The sequence below is a fragment of the Sturnira hondurensis genome, unplaced genomic scaffold (assembly GCF_014824575.4).
Source record: "Sturnira hondurensis isolate 20B ecotype Veracruz unplaced genomic scaffold, ASM1482457v3 Scaffold0017254, whole genome shotgun sequence".
NCBI lineage: Eukaryota > Metazoa > Chordata > Mammalia > Chiroptera > Phyllostomidae > Sturnira > Sturnira hondurensis.
The window spans coordinates 2,366,141-2,389,168 of NW_028089885.1; the positions used below are offsets into that span (position 1 = coordinate 2,366,141).

The window sequence follows — 23,028 nt, forward strand, 5'->3', positions numbered from 1 at the left end:
TACGCTAATGCCAGGTTTAGAAAGACAAACCACCCACTGTTTTGGGTAGAGTGGTACAACTAACAAAAATGAACTCCTATTTTGAACGCAAAGAACTTTGTTTATGTATGATGAATCTGAGAAACAAAAAAACAGTTCAGTCTATTTTTATGAAGATGTCTACATACTAATACAAATAAAAAGAAACTTCTTTTTGAAAAGAAGAGGCTCACTCCAACAGCCTTCACAAGTGCTTTACCTAGAAATACTGCACTCTGACACTCCAGATTTATCTTGCCCTGACATAATACAAACTGTACCAACTGGTTTGGTGGCAGGAACGGTGAAACAGAGCACAGGGGCTCTGCTCTACCCTCAAAGGGAAAAGGCTGTGCAGCAAAAAGAACACTGGTGTCACGTCAACTAAAACCTCCAAGGCTCTCTTCTCCAGCCCTCCTCTGACTTCTTGGTCGCTCCTTATGGAAAATACTCTACACAGTAGCGGTCAAATGACCCAGCCGCTCGTAACCCCTTTGCTTTCTACCTTTCGTCTATGCAGGTAATCTGCTGACTACAAGTGCGTCCTCTAGTTCAGCTCTGCTGTCTGTTTCTCACACTTTCTTAGAGGATGCTGAAAACGACCAAGATGGGGGCAAGTAGCTTCCCACAACAGGTACGATGGACAGTTGCACTACTTCCCGACGGTCGGCAGTTCTATGCTTTTCTCACCTATCAAATGAAGGGATTAGACTGAATCCATCACTAAATCAAGGTACTGCAGAAAAATCAAATTCCTAAGAACATTTTCTTCAACTTCCTACTTTCCTTTTTATTTACTTTTTTCATAGTCTGTAAATCGCTCCTCAACGTTTCATTCTTCTCTTGTCCAAACCGCACGCCTGCACTCCTTTCTGTAGCACCACTCAGACCCCTACCATTCACTCTCTGCTTGCTCTTCTGTGATTAACTTGCACACCGGCACCCTCCAACGGAACTCACTGTAGTAACCGAATTATTTTACATGTACACCTGCTGTCCAATACCACTGGCCACTTGGCCACTTGTAGCTATTGCACGCTTGAACTGTGGCTAATGTGACTGAGAAACTAATCTTCGAATTTTATTTAATTTCAATTTATTTAAATTTAAAGTTACATTGAGTGTTACATACTGTACAACGTAATGGACTGTCCCTGTCCGCTTCTGCCTCAGTCCCAGAGTAAAATCTAATGAACAACCACTCCTCATCCACTAGAATGACTACCAAAAACACAAGACAGTAACGAGTGTTGGAAAGGCAGTGGAGTGATGGGAACCCTCAGACCGCGCTGGTGGGAGTGCACATGGGGAAGCCACTGCGGGCCAGTCCGGCACCTCCCCCAAAGGTCAAACGGAGTCGCCCTAACGATCCAGCACTGCTGCTCCTGTACTCATACAATATGCTTAAGGAAACATCTGTCCACACAAAAACTTACGTACGTATGTCCATAGAAGCATTATTCATAATAGCAAAAAAAGAAAAAAAAAGTAAACAACCCAAATGACCTCATAAAGTTCTCCCAATTAAACTATCATAGAATTCTGTTGGCATTTAAGTTATTTTTTATTTATTAGCATGTATTTGTTACTTTTTGGATACTTATTATCATATAGTTCTGTTTATATGCTTTCTGCATACAAAATAACTTTTTGTTTCAATTCCAAATGTCTATCAATTGATGAATGGATAAACGCAATGCAGTAAACCCATTCAATTGACTATTATTTAGGCATAAAAAGGAATAAAATACTGATACATGATACAACATAGATGAGCCTTAAAAACATTCTACCAGATGAAAAAAGCCAGACACAAAGAAACACGTATTATATGATTGCATTTATGCAAGTTGTCTGGGACAGGCAAATCTGTAAAAATAGAAAGTAGATCTGGGTTGGCTGCTAGGGGCCAGAGGAAGGGACATGGACACAGATTTCTTTTGGGGATGAAACATTCTAAAATTAGATTATGATGACAGTTTTACAATCCTGTGACTATACTAAAACCACTGAATTTACACTTTGAATGGGTGAATTGTACATAATACAAATTATATCCCGATAAAGCTGTTAGTTTAAAAAAACCCCAAGGAACAACATCAAAACAAGACTCCTGCCAACACTGTGAAACAGCCAGTCAGAAACCAGGACTACGGTTTCAGAGATGTGGGTGGAAAAAGCAGCACAGCCAAAGTTTTAAAGATGCTGAGATGTAGACTGTGCAAGAAACTGGCAGCTTCAGACCCCAAGAGCTCTCTGAGACCAGTGGGTCTCACCCCCATTGAACACAAAACCCCCTTTTTGCTAACTAATTTGAAAATATATCTTTATTACTTAAGTGAAATCCAAAGATAACTTACTATATAAATACTTTTTAAGTATATTTTATTGATTATGCTATGACGGTTGTCCCATTTTTTTTCTCTCCTTTATCCCCCTCTCCCTCTATCATTCCCCCAACCTTAGCTCATGTCCATGGGTCGTATATTTAAGTCTTTTGGCTTCTCCATTTCCTACACTGTTCTTAACCTCGCCATGTCTATTTTGTGCTTACCATTTATCCTTATTTCCTGTACCTTTCCCCCCCATTTTCCCCCCACCCTCCATGTGATTTCCATTTCTGTGATTCTGTTCCTGCTCCAGTTGTTTGCTTAGTTTTTTTTAGGTTCGGTTGTAGATCAACAGTTATGAGTATGTTATCATTTTACTGTTCAGAGTGTTTGATCTTCTTCTTTTTCTTAGATAAGTCCCTTTAACATTTCATATAATAAGGGCTTGGTGATAATGGACTCCTTTAACTTGACCTTGTCTGGGAAGCACTTTATCTGCCCTTCCATTCTAAATTATAGCTTTGCTTGATAGAGTAATCTTGGATGTAGATTCTTGTTTTTCATGACTTGTATCAGCCCCTTCCTGGACTGTAAAATTTCTTTTGAGAAAGCAGCTGACAGGTTTATGGGAACTCCTTTGTAGGTAACTGTCTCCTTTTCTCTTGCTGCTTTTAAGATTCTCTCCTTATCTTTAATCTTGGGTAATTTAATTATGATGTGTCTTGGTGTGTTTCTCCTTGGATGCAGCTTCTCTGGGACTCTCTCAACTTCCTGGACTTGCATGTCTAGTTCCTTGGCTGGACTAGAGAATTTTTCCCTCATTATTTTTTCAAATGAGTTTTCCATATCTTGCTCTTCGTCTTCTCCTTCTGGCACCCCTATGATTCAGATGTTGGAATGTTTAAAGTTGTCCCAGAGGTTCCTCAGCCTCTTCTCATTTTTTGGAATTCTTGTTTCTTTATTCTGTTTCAGTTGAAGGTTTATTTCTTCCTTCTGTTCCAAATCATTGATTTGAGTCCCAGTTTCCTTCCCTTCACTGTTGGTTCCCTGTATATTTTTCTTTATTTCATTTTGCATAGCCTTCACTTCTTCCTTTATCTTGTGGCAGAGAGGGGACCGTGCCACTTGCTTGGCCCACACACTGCTTTCATCACTTCCCCCACTTCCCACAAGTGAAGTGCGCCCTTCCGGGCTGCACTGGTGCTGATTCCCAGATGGGTGGTCTTGTGTACATTCTAGGACCCTGTGAGCCCCTCCAACTGACTCTCCTGAGAGACTGGCAGTTTCTTCTGCCTCTGCAAACTACCACGGTTCCATTCCCAGTCAGGGCACATGCCTGGGTCGCAGGTCAGTTCCCAGCAGGGGACTCATGAGAGGCAACCATACATTGGTATTTCTTTCTCTCCTTCCCTTCCTCTCTAAAGATAAATAAATAAAATCTTTAAAAAAATAATAAAAGTAACTGCTATTTAATTCATATTTTTAAATCCACTGTGCATATTTAATTATTTTTATTGAGTTTAGAGAGAGGGGAAGGAAGGAAGAGAGGGAGAGAAATACCGGTGTGAGAGAGAAACACTGATTGGTTGCCTTTTGCACACACCTCAACTAGGGACCAAACCTGTGACCTTTAGGACAATGTCCAACCAATGGAGCCACATTGGCCAGGGCCCATTGTGCTCATTTAAAGAACCAGGATCTGGGAGACTGCCCTACCAGGTCTGATCAAGTCTGTGTCCCAGCGCAAGTCACCTAACCTCTCTGAAATCTCAGCTTCATAAGTAAAATGGTCTGGTAATAAGACTATCTACCTTAAAAGAATGTGGAGAGGATTAAATAAAATAATAAACCTAAAGTGCACAGTAGGGTGGCTGCCACAGTAGAGGCAGTTTAAATGTAAGCTACTGTAATTTACAGAACACACACTACATGCATGCCCCAAGTATGACTAATACCTTACAAAACAAAAGCAGCAAGTCAAAAGACACTTTGGAAGAGAAACTATGTAATAAGAAATGACTAAGGATGGTTTTTACTTACTACTTATATTAAATTATATATTGCAGTTCACAGATGTCAACAAACAAAGCTTGCTTCTGGTTCTTTCCCACTGAAAATTATATATGAGGAAACACTGAAAATATATGGTAGGGAGTAAATTTGGACAATAATCAAGAGACTGGATTGTGGTCACAGGCCTGATGTCTGCATGACCTTGAGCGAGTCATGCTTATTCTGAGCCTTGTTTATAAGCTGAGGAAAGATACATTAGGATCTTTCTTTCCGAAGCTCACAAATTCAATTTTATGGCCCCGACTGGATACCGTGGTTGGTTAGAATGCCATCCCAACACAACAAGGTTGCGGGTTCTATCCCTGGTCAGGGCATAGAAGAACCAACAAATGAATGCATAAAAAAGTGGAACAACAAATTGATATTTCTCTCTCTTTAAAATCAATCAATAATTTTTTTTAAAATTCTGTTTTACAATTTGTGCCTCAGAACCAAGAATCAAAAGTTTTTAATTGAATTCATTGGGGTGGCATTGATTAATAAAATGATATAAGTTTCAGAGGTACAATTCCACACAAAACTTTTTTTTAAGTTGCTTATTAGCTATGACTTTTTATGCCTATCAATATCCCATTAAAAATCCAAAAAGGGTTTTAACCTCAGCAATCTAAATTTATTTTTCTCTCTTATTTCACAAACTCCATATTTAAAGTGTAGAGATCATGTTAAAAGTGTAAACTAAGAACAGAGTTAAAACACTAAGAAGAAGGAATCACAGAGTCAAAGAAAAACTAAAATTTAGCAAATTAGCTATATTAGAGTCAGTAAGTAAATATTGCTAAATGAATCAAAACCAATAACCAATCTGATAAAAGCATGTATACTCCAAAACCAAACACTGAAAAGATTGAATAAAAAATGCTTTAATTAAATAAATCATAATGCACTAGGTTTATCTTACACTGAATCCCTTATCGTATACATGTTTTTAACCTTATTGTGAATTATAACACACAATCAGAAAAAATGCATTAGCTCTGGCTGGTATAGCTCAGTGGACTGAGTACGGGCTGTGAACCAAAGGGTCACCAGTTCAATTCCCAGTCAGGTCAAATGCCTGGGTTGTGGGCCACATCCCCAGTGGGGGCCACGTGAGAGGCAACCACACAGCGATGTTTCTCTCTTTCTCTCTCCCTTCCCCTCTGTCTAAAAATAAATAAAAAAAATATTTTAACAAAAGAAAAATGCATTAAAATACTTATATTTTAAAGACTGACTTGGAGTAGGATTCGAGGCTTACTCAGAGGAAAAGCCTGAGCCTGGTCATTAAAAAAAAAAAAAACCACCCCTGGCTGGTGTAGCTGAGTGCGCGGGCCTTCGAACCAAACTACCATGGTTTGATTTCCAGTCAGGGCACATGCCCGGGTTGCAGGCCAGTTCCCAGCAGGGGATGCACGAGAGGCAACCATACATTGATATTTCTCTTCCTCTCTCTTTCCCTTCCCCTCTAAAGATAAATAATAAATAAAATCTTTACCCCCCCCCCCCACACAAAACTGCACAGGTACAAACGGGCATGTGTTCGAGATGCACAGAACAGAGACAGGAAGGTGAGAGAAGCCCAGGTGAGATGCTTTCAGGTGTGTCTGAATCCACATGTAAAAGTCCATTTCTGCTCAAAATTCTTCAATTCTTACTGAACATTTTATATGCTTATTTTTACTATAACATGGCATTTTCTCATTTTAAGGCCTATTTTATTTGATGCCTAAAATTAGTCATAAAAAATCAGGGTGTGATTATCAGCCAGTATGCACATTCAATATGGCAGTTCTAGTTCCAGAAATCAGTAACCCCAGTGACCTGCTGAGGAAAGATGGCACTTAGATCTGCCTCTGCTCCACGCCCACCGCCAGCCCTGCGAAGGTAGGAATCTCACCCGAGTCCCCTCCTCATTCCGAGTGTGCACTCCCCTAACCATGTTCACGGCACGAAAGGAGGAGAAAGAAGCTCCTCCGTGATTTCCACCCTCTTTTCCTCACAGCTACCTCCTCGGTGCCGGGCCACACTCTGTGAAATGACACCAGAAAGGCGGAGCTTTTCAACCACACCCACGTGGGCTCCCAAGTCAGAGACAAGGAGGTGCCGGCAAACCAGGCCAACGCAGCTCCCAGCGGAGGCACAGAGACCAAATGAGACTGCACTGGAATGGGAAGAAAAGTCGAGTAGGAGATGAAGGACAAAACTTTCCAGATATTTGACTTTGTCAAAGAGAGAGAGCCAGAGAGTAGTGAGGAGGCTGGGACACTCTGCCCATGTCGCTGCTGTTTAAATACCAGAGCGAGCCGCCCGGAGACCGCCAGCTGGCTGCGGGGAGGCCCACGGGGCCCCAGCACTATAGCCTCTGACTCTCACCATCACCTTATGTGGCTGGAAAGGAAGAAGAGACTGAGGCTGGCAGCTTGCCCAAAGTTGGAGCTCTTTCTTTAAATTATGATTATGATAACAGGATGCTAGAAAAAAGGAGTTAATCATCAGCAACAAAAATTCAAAAGCACAACTCCATTTACACTGGAGCTGGCCACAGAATAGCCCACTCACATTCATTTATGGTTTTCCTCTATTATTTGACATGATTTAACACAATAAAATATTTAGAAACAACTAGAAGCTCCCTGGAGTTTTCAAGCTTAGAACCATTAAGTTGTCTTCTTACTGCTTTCCAAAGAATAAAACAAAAAACCTGATGTCATACCAAGATCTCTTCAGATCCACTTCTAGAGATCTCTCTTTGTAACACAAGCTGCTAAGAGGCCGTTAAACTGACAATACTTAACATTCCAGACAAGTGACAAGGCTGGAAAAGGGCAGCCTAAAAGAATTTCTGGCTACAGTACACAAATGATTTTTTCAAATATAGTCCAAAACAAATTGATTCCCAAAATTCAAAATCCAAGATTGCAAGAAATTCTGAGTTTCCTCTGGCTACTCCCTCCTCAGCCAAGGTTTCTGAATATTTATAAAAAGAAAATGTTAATTCAGGATTCTTTCAAACCATGGCTTTGTGCTCAGATTTTTGGCAGGCAGTTATAAACTTGTAAAACACTGTATTCATAAAATTAACTGTCAGCCATATTTGAATTTAAAATATCAATTTCATATATTTGTATATTTATAACAAACACTCATCTGAAATACAAAATGAAACACTGTCTTTTGTATTTCACTAGTCACTGAAGTGTATCACACTAAAAATCCTTTAAAAATAATAAGTTTAAATTTAATTTTATTTTTTGAATCTTTACCCGAGGACATTTTTTCATTGCTTTTTTTTAAAGTGGGGGCTGGTGGAGGGAGAGAGAGAGAGAGACCGATGGCCTGGCTGCCAGGCTGCCTTCCCATATGCACCCCAACCAGGATCTGACCGCAGCCCAGGATGCGCCCTCACTGGAAACCAAACCAGAGATGGGTTGGTCCATGGGACATCATCGCTCCGACAACAGAGCCACATCACCAGGACTAAGCTTCAAATTTTAGATGAGAACTTTTTTTCCAGTGGCACAAAGAAAGTCTTTCTAAACCAAACACTCAATCCCCTGTATCTGAGGAGGTGGCCATGACTGTCAGGTCCACTGGGCAAACACGGACCAGCTGGCAAACACTCCAGGGCGGTCTGAAGAGGTGTGACTCCCAACCCCACGCCATTCCCCCACAGGTCACTAGTGCCCTTGGCTGACTTCCTTCATCTGAAAGGGTGGCTACAAAGGGCTTTTGGGGTGCTCTGTCTTCAGAGACATTTCAGAATGATGGAGACAGGTCTTGGCAACCGAGGGAAGGTGCTGAGCTTACAGCAGCCCCCAGCCCCCAGTCTGTCCCTCCACCCCGGTGGGCCCTGCTTGGCCTCTCTGTGGCAGGGAGGAAGCTCAGCTGGGTCAGTACAGAGCCGCCCAAAGTCCCGCTGCCTGCAGCCCTCCTTCAGCATAACGGCTCCCCCCCCACCCCCACCCCCCCCACCCCACCCCCCCGTGCCGCACAAATCTCCCCCTGCCAGTCCCTGGTCACGTCTCAGGGCCCACAGGCTGCCCCAGGCCTGGCTCCCACCCACTCTCCCCGCCTAGTTTTCTGTTTCACACACAAACACAGTCAGCTCTTTCAAATACTTGCACTTCTGCTCCTAGATGTCCCTATCCATGAAAGCCCCTGATGGTCGTCTTGCCTGAGAACTAACATGTCACATCCCATCAAGATCAGCTCCAATGCTGCCACCTCAGTCCTCGCCTCTTCCAGGGTCAGCCCTTCCGCTCTGGCACTGGCACACAGACGCACCTTGCAGTAGTTTATCCAGGCGACATTTGGGACATACTCAGACTAAAAAAGTACTCACTATTTATCTGAAATTCTAATGTGACTGGCGTCCCGCATTTCACCTGGCAAAGCCAGACCTGGCACACAGATCCTCTAGCCGAGAGGAAAAGAAAGGCAGTGGAAGACGAGGAATAACACGCAGAACGAACCATGGCCAAAAAGAAGGGAAGGAGTCTTGGGCCATAACCAGCAAGAATATTAAGCCTGATTCCTTTGCTTGACAGTCAGTCCTCCACAAAACAGCCTGACCCACAATTCAAATACCACTCTAGGGACTACCCCCGCAAAGAACCTAAGTTTAAAGCAGCAGGTCGTTCGTGAAACTAGCCCCCCTGTGCCAGTCACTCCACCTGGTTCACGGAGCTCATCCCAACTGGTACTACACCCCTACCTCCAAAGCCCATTCACCGGAAACTCCCTCCTCCTCCGAAGCCAATTCCAAAGCACAGGCCCCGCTCCAGTCCCTGGAAAGCCCTCCCGGCGCCCATATTCACACGGTACCCCCTACTCACAAAGCCCCCAGCACACAGACCAAACCTTCCAGCACCATCAGCACGCCCTCGGAGGGCAGTGTGTGTACTCTCCTGCGGGTCTCACTCAGCACGTAATGCTGTGTGTGTGAGGCAAGGCAGGGCCAGTGCCTTGAACATGTCATTCAGTAATTATGTAGGGGATGGATCCAAACACTAGAAATATAGACGAAATCAGGATGCGAACAGTCCAAATCACTGCTGAAAAGGACATGAGTGCCAGAAGGAAATCTTAGTAAGTCCTTCTAGACAGGTGAGTTAATCTCCTGTTAAACAGTTCATAGTGTGGACTGGGATGGGGGTAAAAGGCAGAAATCTTTACTTGAACAATTAAAATTGAAAAAAACACAAACAGTTCATAGCGTGTTTTAAGACATCCTGAAACAAAGTGGAGAATTTCTGTTCACTCATTACTGGTAGCATGAGGATGTAAGAGGTAAAAAGAGGGAAACAGCAGAAAGCACTTCCTTCTGAGTTCAAAATGTCGTGGTCCACACTTCCTTATTAAATGCTGAGACACACCATATAACCCAATTACACTGATACTGCTGTTACCAGTTTAGGATCAGACTGTCTTGACTTACTGAGTAATGTATTACGAGCTCAAACAGTAAAGCTCAATTTCATGTCAGAATCTCAATACAACATAACCAATCAGGTATTAACAGAACATGTAAAATAAATGTTTCCTTCTAATGCTTCATTCCACTTTTTAAAAAAAGGACAATTCCTCCAAAAAGTAGAATTTCAGAACAATACGAGATGAGGTTAAAAACTCTGAACTTCGGTAACAGGTCACTACTAGTAGTAGGTGTTAAATAACAGACTACTACCCAAATGTAGCGGCAGCTTACCCCCAACTCAGCAGATGGCAGTCTTCAACACTATTTTCTACGTTCAACGCATTACCAAAACCCTCTACACATACTGCGAGTCTCTGAGCAGACTGCCTATCCAACCTGACTTACTGCATAAATGAGTACAAGCACGCCTTGGAGACATTGCAGGCTAGGTTCCAGACCACCACAATAAAGTGAATGTCACAATAAAGTGAGCCACATGGACTTTTTAGTTTCCCAGTGCATACAGGTTATGTTACACTATGCTATAGTCTATTAAAAGTGTGCACATTATGTCTAAAGTAAATACACAAACCTTAAGAAATGCTATATTGCTAGAACTGCTAAACATCATCTGAGCCCTCAGCTACTCATAATCTGCTGGAGGGTGTTGCCTTGACATTGATGGATGCTAAATGATCAGGGAGGTAGTTGCTGAGCGGGGGGTGGCAGTGGCAATTCCTTAGAATAAGGAACCAATAAAGTCTGCAGTATCAATTAACTCTTCCTTTCGCAATGATGTCTCTGTAGGAGGCAATGCTGTTTTACGGCATTTAACCCACGGCAGAACTTTCAAAACTGGAGTCCTTCCAAACCCTGCTGCTGCTTTGTTAGATAAGTTTATGTAGTATTTTAAACCCTTTGTTGTCATTTCAACAATCTTCACAGCATCATCACCAGGAGTAGATTCCATCTCAATAAGCCACCTCCTTTGTTCAGACATAAGAAGCAACTCCTCATGTTACAGTTTTATCACGATATAGTAGTAATGCAACCACATTTTTAGGCTCCATTTCTAATTCTATTTCTGTACCTCCACATCTGCAGTTAGTTCCTCCACCAAAGTCCTGAACCCCTCAAAGTCATCCCTGACAACTGGAGTCAACTTCTTCCCAACTCCTTTTAATGTTAGTATCTTGACCACTTCCCATGAATCATAACTGTTCTGAATGGCAGCTAGTTGGTGAATGATTTCCAGGTTCTTAATTTACTTTGCCAAGATACATCAGAGGAGTCCCTATATACGGCAGCTATAGCCTTATAAAATGTATTTCTGAAATAACAGACTTGAAAATTGAAATGACTCCTTGATCCATGGGCTGCAGAATGGGTGTTGTGTTGGCAGGCATGAAAACAACATTAACTCATCGTACAGCTCCATCGAACTCCTGGGTGACCAGGTGTATTGTCAATGAGCAGTAATATTATGAAAGGAATCTTTTCCCCCAAGCAGCGGGTTTCCACGGTGGCTTAAATATTCAGTAAGCCATGTTGTAAGCAGATGTGCTGTCACCCAGGCTCTGTCACTCCATTTGTAGAGCACAGGCAGAGGAATTTAGTACAGTTCTTTAGGAACCTTGGACTTCTGGAACGGTAAATGAGCACTGGCTTCAACTTCAAGTCAGCAGTTGCATCAGCGCCTAAGAAGAGAGTCGGTCTGTCCTTCGAAGCGCTGAAGCCGGTGCTCACTTCTCTCTAGCCGTGCAAGTCCTAGATGGCATCTTCTTCAATACAAGGCTGTTTTTCCTACATTGCAAATCTGTTGTTTAGTGTAGCCGCCTTCCCGGATTTTCTTAGCTACATCGTTTGGATAATGTGCTGCAGCTTCTCCAACAGCACTTACTGCTTCACCTTGACTTTTATGTTATGGAGATGGCCTTCTTTCCTTACACAGACCAACCCCTGGTAGCTTCAGACTTTTCTTCTGCATTTTCCTCACCTCCCTTAACCTTCATGGAATTGAACAGTCTGGATCAGACTTTGGTTTAAGGGAATTTTGTGGCTGGTTTGATCTTCTATCCAGACCACTGAGAACTTCCTCCACGTCAGCCATAGGCTGTTCCACTCTCACCATTCATTCATGAACTCACTGGAGTGGCACTTTTAATTTCCTTCACATACACAACTTGGCTAACTGGGACAAGAGGTGTAGCTTTCAGCCTATCACAGCTTTCTTTTTCTTTTTTAAAGATTTTATTTATTTATTTTTAGAGAGAGAGGAAAGGAGGAAGAAAGAGAGAGAGAAACATCAATATGCAGTTGCCTCTCACATGCCCTCTACTCGGGACCTGGCCCATAACTGAGGCATGTGCCCTGACTGGTAATCCAGTAGGCGACATTCAGTTTGCAGCAGACACTCAATCCACTGGGCCACACCAGCCAGGGCATCATTTCCAGCTTTAAAGTAAAAGACATGAAACTCTTAGAAGATAACAGAAAGAACTCTGGGAAGTTCTCAAATACGTGGAAGCTAACACACTTCTAAATAATCCATGACTCAAAGAAATCAAAAAGGAAATTAGGAGTGTATTTTGAACAAAATCAATATAACATATCGAAATGTATAGAATGTCCCTAAAGTAGTACTTAAGGAAAAATCTGTAACTCTAAAGACCTATATTAGAAAAGACAAAGGTCTCAAATCAATACACCAGTTTCTACCTCAAGAAACAGGAAAAAGAGCAAATGAAAATCAAAATAAACAGAAGAAAATAAAGATTTAAGCAAAAACTCTACTAAATAAAAAAGGTGAAAAAAGATCAATGAAACCTAAAGTGGGTTCTTTGAAAAGATCAATAATATTGACAAACCTCAAACCACATATCAGAAGAAAAAAAAGATGACACAAATTATCAACATCAGGAATGAGAGCAGTAACAACACTACAGATTCTAAAGCTATAAAAAGATAATAAGGTCCTGGCTGGTGTGGCTCAGTGGACTGAGTGCAGGACTACCAACCAAAGGGTTGCCAGTGCTTTTCCCAGTCTAGGGCACATGCCAGGGTTGCATGCCAGGTCTCCAGTAGGGGGCGCTCAAGAGGCAATCACACATTGATGTTTCTCTCTTCCTCCCTTCCCCTCTCTAAAAATAAATAAAATATTTTTAAAAAGATAATAAAAGAATATTATGAACAACTGTATGCAAACAAAATCAACAACTTAGATGAAATAAAATTCCTTGAAAGACAACTATCAAACACACTCAAGAAGTAATAACCTGAATAGCCCCTATTTATTAAAGAAATTGAATTCATAGTTAAAAACTTTCTCATAAAAAAAAAACTCCAGGCTCAGATGTATTCACTAAGGAACTTTAGCAAATATTTAAAGAGGAAATGAAACAAATTCTATATACACTCTTAAAAAGTCAAGAACAGAACACTTCCCAACTCATTCTATGAACTGGCATTAATGATACTAAAACCTGACAAAGATATTACAAAAAAAAAAAACTACAGGTCAATATGTCTCATGAAAATAAGGAAAAATTCGAAGCAAACTTTTAGCAAATTAAACCCAACAACCTAGAAAAAAGAATAACACATCATGACCAAGCAGGGTTCACCCCACAGATGCAAGGTTGGTTTAAAGTAAAAAATCAATGCAATTCACCTCATTAACAAACTAAAAAAGAAAAAACAGGATAATCTCAACAGATACAGAAAAAGCACTAGATAAGAACTGATGATATTCATTCCTGATTTAAAAAAAAAAAAACAACCCTCTAATTAAAACAAGAGTAGAAGGGATCCTACTCAACTGATAAAAAGTGCCCCTGAAGCATCCACAGTTAAGATTGGACCTGCTGCTGAGACTGAATGCTTTCCCCCTATACCAAGAGTAAGACAAGGAAATCAGCTCTCACCACCTCTACTCATTATTGCACTAGAAGTTCTGAATGCAGTAAAGCAAGAAAAAGAAACAAAGGCGTTCAGATTGGGAAGGAAAAAGTAAAACTCCTTATTCGCGGACACCACCAACGAAAGGTCCAATGGAATCCACTGGAAAAAGCTGCTCCTAAGTGAGTACAGGAAGACCTCAGAACGTAAGATCGGTTTACAAGTAACAATCATATTTCTGCATTATACCAGTGAACAACTAGAAACTGAAGTTTGTAAAAACAGTATTTACAATAACTCCAAAGTATATGAAATACTCAGGGGTACACTTTTCTGTACACTGAAAACTATAAAACACTGCTAAGATAAATTTAAGATATGAATAAATTGAGAGATATAACACATTCACTGTTGTTAGGAAGCCAAAATTTATCCACAGATTCAACACAATTCAAATCAACATTCCAGCAGGTTTTGTAGAAAGTGACAAATTCACTCTAAAATTCATGTAGAAACACAAACAGCCTAGAATTGATAACAAATGTTGAAGCTGGGTGATGACTACATCACCACTGGTTCTTCATTATGTTATTGTCTCTGTTCCGTATGTCTGAAATGTCCCACAGTGCAGGAGTATTTTGTTTCCTTGTAATAGAAACCAAGATGCTTTCGGGCACACATAAACACAAAACACCCTTCACTGTATCACAAACATGTTTTCCTTCTTCATACCACCTTGTGTCCCAGTCCCTCTAGCCAGGCCTCACTGCTTCCCTTTTCTTTAGGACAGGGACCAACCAACTACAGTGCACAGGCCAAAACAGCCTATGACTTATTTTTGTATAGTTCACACAAAAAAAGGAATATATTTTGCATTTTAAATGGTTGGGGGGAAAACCAAAAGTATATTTCATAATATTAAAAACCTCCATATAGCCCTGGCCAGTGTGACTCACTCGGTTGGAGTATCGTCCTGTAGACCACAAGGCTGTGGGTTCAAGTTCCATCAGGGCACATGCCTGGGTTGCAGGATCCATCCCCGGCTGTGGCATGTAAGAAAGGCAACTAACTGATCAATGCTTCTCTCCATCATTACATGTCACCACTACAGATGAACAGCAGAGAACGCCTCTCCAGATACCACCTCAAGCCAGCACAATTCCAGAAAGAAATTGAAAAGAAAACGCTGATGAAGAGCAGGAGGAAAAGAGAAGAAAATTTGTCAAGCCAACAACTGAGACTCTCTCCGACTGTGGTTGAGGAGACACTAGCAAGGAAGGGGCAGTCCCCACACCACTGAGAGGGAGGCCTAAAGGGAGGGCATGGCAAAGGTTCACCGGGAACAGCTCAGCTCACCAGCGGTCGTGACTTCCCCGAGCTGATAAACTAAGCAAGTGGCAAACCTGGTGGGCCTAAAACCCAGGGGTCACTACCATCTTCGCACGCCACTGGGAAAAAGTAAGAAACATGGACTGTACACCTGCGACTCGGGTTCCGCCTAGGAAATCCCAACCTTCTGCAGACTCAATTGTTTCACCTCCAATTTTGTTCAGCTTTACTGAGATACAATTGACAAAATTATGAAATATTTAAAGTGTATATCATGGTGATCAATATACATAGGCATTGTGAAAAAATTCCCACCATCTAGTTAATTTACACATCCATCACTCACGTATTTATTTATTTATTTATTTATTTATGAGAGCATCTCTCATTTAAATTCAACCAAAAAGAAGCCGATTCTGGAAGGGTGCGGGTACTGTCAAAGGTCAGGGTTTAATCTCATTGTCCACAAGTTCCCAGTACAGGAAAACTGTGGAAGAAGGTCTCCAGAAGGCTTGCTTCTGTGAAGCAACGTGGGAGTCTTGGCTGACAACTGCTCCCTGAGCCCCACTGACAGCGCGCAGGGCTGCTCCTGTGTGTGCCTGCAGCCCATCACCCAAGCGGCACAGTCTGGGTCTGGGAGCACAGCAACCCGGTCAGACCCTGTGCTCCTCAGAGGGCCCGTATGGCACGGCGTACCCTTCTAGAACAGGAGAGATTCTAAAACCCAGCCTACTTCCAGTCCAGAAGGCTCTAAAAACAACCCAGAGGGAGATTTTCAAACTCAGCAAGTGGAAATGGCTGTTTTCAAATTTGAGATCCAAGAGGCAGAAATGGGACTAGTGAAAGTTACAGAGGGACAGATTCCAGGGCAGCTCATCAGAGAGGCCCGCACGTCGAATGGGCGGCTTTGCAGAGCAGGTACACCCCGTCCCTCACTCACGAAGGCATCCTGCCGCACGGTCCAACATCAGCTGAAACGTGAAGTTCCTGCGCTGACCTCAGTGAGCAACTTAGATACTCACAAGGGCTCACCTCCAGTGGCTCCAAACAACAGCAATATAACTTCAGTTATTTTTTCTTTTTTCTAATATATTTTATTGATTATACCATTACAGTTGTTCTATTCCCCCCCTCTTCATTCCCCTCCACCCGCACACTCCCTCCCCCACCATTCTCCTCTCCTTAGTTTATAACCACGTGTCTCAAGTTCTTTAGATTCTATATTTCCCATAGTATTCCTGCCCTCCCCCCGTCTATGTTCTACCCACCGTCTATGTTACTTATTCTCTGTACCTTCACCCCGCTTCTCCTCTTCCCACTCCCCTGTTGCTAACCCTCCATGTCATCTCCATTTCTATGGTTCCACTCCTGATCTAGCTGTCCTCTTGGTTTGCTTTTGTTTTAGGTGTGGTTGTTAATAACTGTGAGTTTGCTGGCCTTTCACTGTTCATATTTTTCATCTTCTTTTTCTTAGATAAGTCCCTTTAGCATTTCATATAATAAGGGCTTGGTGATGATGATCTCCTTGAACTTGATCTTATCTGAGAAGCACTTTATCTGTCCTTCCATTCTAAATGATAGCTTTGCTGGATAAAGCAATCTTGGCTGTAGGTCTTTGGATTTCATGACTTGGAATACTTCTTTCCAGCCCCTTCTTGCCTGGAAGGTCTCTTTGGAGAAATCGGCTGACAGTCTGATGGGTACTCCTTTGTAGGTGACTGTCCCCTTATCTCTTCCTGCTTCTAGGATTCTCTCGTTCATTTTAATCTTGGCTAATGTAATTATGATGTGCCTTGGTGTGTCCCTTCTTGGGTCCAAGTTCTTTGGGACTCTCTGAGCTTCCTGGATTTCCTGGAAGTCTATTTCCTCTGCCAGACTGGGGAAGTTCTCCTTTATTATTTGGTCAAATAAGTTTTCCACTTGTTGCTGTTCCTCTTCTCCTTCTGGTACCCCTATAATTTGGATGTTGGAACGTTTAAAGATGTCCTGAAAGTTCCTAAGCCTCTCCTCATTTTTTTGAATTCTCATTTCTTCATTCCTTTCTGGTTGGATGTTTTGTTCTTCCTTCTGGTCCATTCCATTGATTTGAGTCCCAGTTTCCTTTCCATCACTATTGGTTTCCTGGACATCTCCCTTCATTTCAGTTAGTTTAGCCTTCATATGTTCCTCTAATTTGTGACTATAATCAACCAGTTCTGTGAGCATCCTGATCAACAGTGTCTTGAACTGTGCTTCTGAGAGGCTGGCAATTTCTCGGTCGCTTAGAATTATCAGCTCTGGAAATTTGAGTTCTTCTTGCGCCATCTTTTGGGCTGTTCATGCCTGTTATGTAGCAGGATTGGAGCCCTAGGTGTTCACCAGAGCACGGCAACTCAGTTGCTGGGTTGTGACGCTGTATGTGGGGGCGGGGTCAATGAGGAGCAATGGCATCCCGTTTGCCGCCTCCAGCCCCGGCCGCCACAGGTGAAGCAGCTGCCACTGTCACTGGGGCCCGCGTGTTTCGTCCCACTGCATGTGAGTGTGCCACCGCCATCAGCCCTCGCCCCCTGGGGCCTGCGTGGTCCGTCTCACTGTGCGTGAATGTGCGACCTTGGTCAGTCTGCCCCACACCCTGACTGGGTCCGGGCCACTTGCGATCCTAGGTCTGGGGATCTGTCCTGCCCGATCCTGCTCTGCTGCTAGCTCTGCCCCTCTTACTATCTGGGTTGAACGGTTAGTTGTTGTCGGACTTCCGTATAATTCAATTTTCTGTTCTTTGGCTGTGTCTTTGTTCTCCAAACCTTTGTTGTATTCAAACTTGGTTGTGGGAGAAGGCACAGTGTTTCCACCTATGACTCCCTCTTGGCGGAAGTCCTAACTTCAGTTATTTTAAGCAGCTTCATATTGTACTTAAGTGGGAGAATTCTCCCAGCTTATGTTCTCCCTTGCCTGTTTCTTACCTAAACGAAACCTTTTTCAGTTGAGCTACACCCATCACTTTTCCTCTCCCAACCTCCCTTCTGACACCTCATGGCACAGAGATTTGATCAGTGAATAAATATCTAAGTGCTGGGTTCTGACAATTTTTTTTAATAAAGATCCTTTCTCAGACGTCACTCTCGGACATCAGTGCAGAACCTGCCACTGCTGACCACCCTCTCCTCCCATTTGCAGTATACAGCTTCCTCTGGCCACGCAAATGCAACACCTAGGTAGCTTTCTGTGTTTTGCGCGATCACATGTAACTAGGAACAAAATACAATAATAACCTTGGTCATCTCTGAAAATAATAAGCCTTGGGTGAGAAAGTAAATACTGTATTAGCCTTTCATCAGAAAATCTCATACTTCTTTAGTGAATCCTCTCCTTAGCCTACCATCATGACATACACACTTCAATTTTTATTTAGTTTTAAAAAACTCCTTAGGAATAGTATAAGAGAAAAATATGGATTCCAATTTCATACTTCATCGTCACTTTATTTAAAATAATATGGAAAGAATGAGGATCCATTCCTTACAAGAATGAACCAAACTGGTTATCATTAACCAAACTGGTTATCATTCTTCCTACTGAAGAATCCTTAGGCCTGGTGGGTCGACCCCAAACATGACAAGGAGAAGCCTCCAGGGAAAGGAGGGGGTGGGACTCAGGACATCGGTATCTCCTAAGTGAGAGAAAGGGCATCTCTTGGGATACAGTGTCCAACTGTCCCTGTTCTGGAAAAAAGCAGCCCCGACAGATGGCCGTGGGAATTCCTGGTGGAAGAAGTACCACTGGAAAATGGGGGAGTTGGGACTTTTCTCTAGAACATGAGCAGGAAGAAAGGAGAAAAGGGACAATTTTAATTTTTAACAGGTGTGGCTTGACACATCTTAACCTGGCTGCCAGTTTCTCTGCCTCTTTCCTGAGCTTAACCAAGGTCTTTTTATTTTCTTCTGTGTAAGCTCAGTTCTTCTGAAAAGAAGTGTAATATGGGACTTTTAAAAATAAGGGACAAAGTACTCTCCCCTGTAACTTTCTCTTGTTTTCCCTACGCTATATGCACAATAAACTTGAAATCTATTATCTTAACCACATTTACTGTCCAAACACATCAGATTTAAAAAACAAAATAAACTCCAGGTGGAAGGCACACAGGGGGGAGGGGAAACAGAACACATGTTGCTTCTAGGGCTGGACACGAGGACAATCCTCATCCAGTTTCCAGATGACATAAGACATTAGAGACAGTCTTCTTCAGGAAATAAGATTTTAATTAGACACTAAGATACAATTAAATGGACTCTGCAAGCTGATATGCATGACTGGGAGGTGTCTCTAGGCTGGAAAGGTCAAGTACACTACACTGAGAAGCTCCTTCAGGGCAGGAACTAGGTTACCCACTGACATGTCCGGCACATACCGCATCCAGCAGGTGCAATGATGTTACCTCGAGCCTCACAGTCTGCTGTGCACTGTGGTGTCACTGGCTGGTGGTGGGAGCAGGAAAAAACCCAGGGTGCCGATTCCTAATTACCAGGGCACTGGACAAGTCACAGGAGACAGGATAAGGGATGTCTTCCCAACAACGTAGTATCTGAGCTGAGTGTTGAAGGTGACACACAGATGAAGTGAGAGACCATTCCAGCAGAGGAAGACAAGGAGAATGGAGAGAGTTCAAAGGACCAAGAGTTGTTCAGCAAAGCTCAATGAAGCACCTAAAAAGTGACTGGGGGAAGGATGAGAGTAGAGGCCAGAGCCCGGTGGTGAAGTGTCCTGGACACCACGCTAAGGGCTGGCAGGCCTGGTTATGAAGACCATGGGAGCCACGAAAGGACTTTAAATTGTGGAGGTGCAAGTGAGGGTGCTGGGGGACTGTGAGCAGATTATTATTCTGGAAAGACAGAGGCAGGAACAAGCCTCAGGATTTAACCAAGAATAAAGAACAATGAAGATGTGGTGAAAGGTCAGGAAAAACACTGTTAACACATGTGTACCCTCTCCTCTCGTGCACACATTTCCTTTAAGGGGTTACCACCTTATTCTTTGAAGATGGAGGACTCATAGCAGTCCGTCCTCCAAATGTAGCACTGAGTACTGTGAAGAATTAGAGACAGCAATACTAATTCGAGACATTTTCGAATGTATGTTTGGCACATTTTGATACACAGTAGTTTTGTGAGTACAAAAGAAAAGATTTATAACTCTAAATCTTATCTTCTATTAACCAAAATCAATTTTAATGACTTCATAAACAAGAAAATCATCTGTTACATTCCCTTTGGAACAGACCGACCACAGCCACTGGTGCCTTCTCAGCATATCTGAAATACAATGGGTAAGCCTAATTTCTCGATGGCTGTGTTGTTCCGTGGTAAAAGACTCGGGCCACAACACTACTCACAGATGTCTGAGCTGACGGAGAACCCCCACAGGGTTCAACTCCACAGCTGGTCTATTCTGCAGGAACAACCCCAACCACCAGGAGGATTTTCCTAGGCTCAAAAAAATCCTGGCATTTTACATTCAGTAGGAAAAAAATGATCAGAAATAAGAACATCTTGAATACCAAGCAAATTTAACAGAGCTTTCTTGGTTCCTGGTGGACTGTGACTAATGACCACAAATTCAAATTTACTCTTTAAAAATAACCTATATTTTAATCTTAGCAGCAAAAGTCTCAGGAACTTTTTCCTAAACTTCTTAACAACAAAGTAATAGATTCTAGAGTCTATTTTTTAAACTAAAAAATTGTTTTGATTAGCCTTGGCTGGTGTAGCTCAGTGGATTGAGTGCAGGCTGCGATACAAAACTCTGCCAGTTCTATTCTCAGTCAAGGAGGGCACCTGCCTGAGATGTGGTCTAGGTCCCCAGTGGGGGTCACATGAGAGGCAACCACACATTGATGTTTCTGTCCCTCTCTTTTTCCTTCCCTTCCACTCTCTCTAAAAATAAATAAAAATTTTAAAATTTTAGATTAAAAATTATTTTTCAATTACATTTTACATTCAATATTATTTTGTACAGTTTCAGATGTATAATATAATGGTTAGATCCTTATTTCTGAATATATCTTATTCTGATAAGAAGACCAACCTTAGTCTATGGCCATACCACCCTGAACGCGCCCGATCTCGTCTGAAAACCAACCTTGACTTGCCATTTACAATCAATAGCTTGATTTCACAAAAGATGCTTAATTTTAACACCAGAAAATGACAAATATTTTTAGAAAGGGCAGCCCTTTAATTGAATAAATTTAGTTTTATGGAAAAAATACTGTTCTTATTTTTCTCAATAAGCCAAGGCCCACTCAACATTCCATTTGAGGGGCCTGACCAAGCATCTTCCAAAATGTTTCCTCACCAACTCACGATGCCTCCCCTCCCCATCCTTGAGGAGGGACCTAGAGCTGGTGAGAAGACCCGCTCTCCCGGTACCTGGAGGACGCCCCCTAGCTGAAGAGGACTCCCCCCATCTGGAGGACTCCCCATATCTGGAGGACTCCCCCTAGCTGAAGAGGACTCAGTAAGCAAGGATCCATTACATGTGAAAACTGGCAACACAAGCTCCTTTCCAACCCTGCTCAACCCCACACTTTACACATGGGGAAACGAAGGTCCAGAAGGGAATACAGACTTGCCCAAAGCCGTAAGGCCAAGAGAACTTCTCTGGCCCAATGACATCCTATCATCACTCCTCTGCTGAGCCAGACAGTCTGCCTAACACCATGTACAAGTTAGCCACGCAACTTAAATATGTACACAGCGCTACAGCAGCTCTTACAGATTATGGGAACCCAACCCTGACAGTAATTTTGAACTGAAGCAATACTATCATCTGAGTCACCTGCAACATAAAAGGTACTGTATCAGTCAGTTACAAGGAGCACCTCTGCTCCAGAGAAATCCCATCTCAAGACGACATACTGCACTGCAGACATACATACTAGAAGTCCAAGTTTAAAGAAGTTTTGATACAAACTTCACCTTAATCACAACTGCTATGATTACTATCTGCTCACTATACTGCACTTGATTGACACTGAGATATTTGCACTATTACCAAGGCCCAGTGAGAAAGCTTTCCTACCGCACAGTATTCACTTTCTTACTGAAAATGTCGAGAAAATCCCCACGAACCTGGACTACAATGGCAATTAAGTTGCATTCTCCAGCTACCAAAGTTACTGAGTCTGAAAGACTCCACTTGGTGCATACTAAATCAGAGGTTCTGGAAAAGACACCAGGGAACGAATTCTTGGATCAGCCATTTCTTTAAGGAAACATTTTATCCAGATCAATATTCCATTTCTCCTGTCACACCGCAGACCCTTAAGTACTGATGTGGCTACTTTATATCCTGTATGTATTATGCTGATGTTTAAGAGCACAGTTCTGATTTCATCTCAAGATGCATCCTCCTGGGTAACAGCAAAATGCAGTTGGACTCTGCAACACTGTTTAGTTTTTTTAATCTGTTGTAAACTCAGGAAAACATTATCAATAGCTCTTTCTACAATATACATATCCCTGTAATCAAAATAGGGCAGCGAATTCATGGGATTTTTTCCTGGGCCCTCCTGTACTTGCCGGCAAATTATTAAAGGCACTAACAAACGAAGGTTCTCTGCATTTGAATGATGACAGTAATTCTTACTTGGTCTAGTAAACAGGCTAAAACTAACTGGAAAGTGATTTCTTTTTCCAGACGTCTCCATGGGAGCTGCCCAAGAATGAACTGGAGTGTCTTAAACATAAACGCTTTAAAGTACACAATTACTGGATTCCGGGAGATGCCAATTTTCCCTTAGCAAAACGTATCCAACCTGATGCAACTAACTAGGTCTCAAGGAAAAAGGACATTTCGCCTGCTTCGGGCTGACTCCCCCCTGCGGAGCGGGACGAGGATGGGTGGAGGTGCGAGTCTGTGCGGAAGCCAAGCCCGCAGGAGGCCCGGAGTCCGCCGCCCGCGATCTCGGGGCCCCGGAGCAGCGCTTCCCCGCAGGGGACACGGGACCAC

The 23,028-nt window shown here is 42.6% G+C and overlaps 1 protein-coding gene across 2 annotated transcripts in view; it reads right to left on the reverse strand.

Annotated features, from left to right (window-relative positions):
• Positions 1-23,028, reverse strand: part of SPECC1L (sperm antigen with calponin homology and coiled-coil domains 1 like) — a 111,953-nt gene that overhangs the window by 88,429 nt on the left and 496 nt on the right. The window contains exon 2 of one of the 2 annotated variants that reach the window (XM_037067284.1): positions 19,457-19,724. The exons of the other annotated variant lie outside the window; for it this stretch is intronic. The gene's annotated coding sequence lies outside the window, so the exon portion shown is untranslated. The remainder of the gene's footprint in view (positions 1-19,456; positions 19,725-23,028) is intronic. 2 annotated transcript variants of the gene reach the window in all.